The following is a 625-nucleotide window of genomic DNA, read 5'->3' on the forward strand; positions in this document are numbered from 1 at the left end:
TCCCTTTATTTTTAGTGCACCAAAATCCAAAATGTTAATTTAAATATTATCATGAATTTAGGGGCCAGTCTTGAATTACTTCTAACGTGAACATTATGAGTAAAGTATTCTATTTTGATTTTCTTGCAATCATTGAATCTTTGCCACAAGTAATAAAGGAGTTTATAATTTTATTATTATTTGTTACACAAAAGGTCTCTAGATTTCGAATTTCCTTATCCAGTCAAATATGATCGCGTCTCCACCTTACCCTTCTTATTAGGACTAGGAATTTTATGTGCTTAGTCCAGGCCTGATCTAAATTCAACGCCCAATCGTGTCCTTTCTTTTGTATAGTGTCCGAAGCCAAAATGAATAATAAACGAAAAATATAAATACCTTGTTTTTTTTTTTTTTTTGACAACAAATACCTTGTTCATAACCTAAATCCCTAGATCTGGAAAATATCTTTCGAGGGTCGGAAACCGTAGCCAGCTGCTCTTCTAAAACGTAACCATGGAAGGATCCACCGTGAAAGTAATCTTCTTAATTCTCTTTATGGATTTCTTCTTACGCACTCTTCTTTAATTAAACCTTTGTTGTTTGTCTATGAATTGTTTCATCACAAGAAGGGAAGAAAAATATT

The 625-nt window shown here is 32.5% G+C and overlaps 1 protein-coding gene across 1 annotated transcript in view; it reads left to right on the forward strand.

The window, feature by feature from the left end:
• Window positions 1-625, forward strand: part of LOC104763791 (nucleolin 1-like) — a 38,399-nt gene that overhangs the window by 35,527 nt on the left and 2,247 nt on the right. The gene's annotated exons all lie outside the window — the stretch shown is intronic.

The sequence above is a fragment of the Camelina sativa genome, chromosome 19 (assembly GCF_000633955.1).
Source record: "Camelina sativa cultivar DH55 chromosome 19, Cs, whole genome shotgun sequence".
Lineage (NCBI taxonomy): Eukaryota > Viridiplantae > Streptophyta > Magnoliopsida > Brassicales > Brassicaceae > Camelina > Camelina sativa.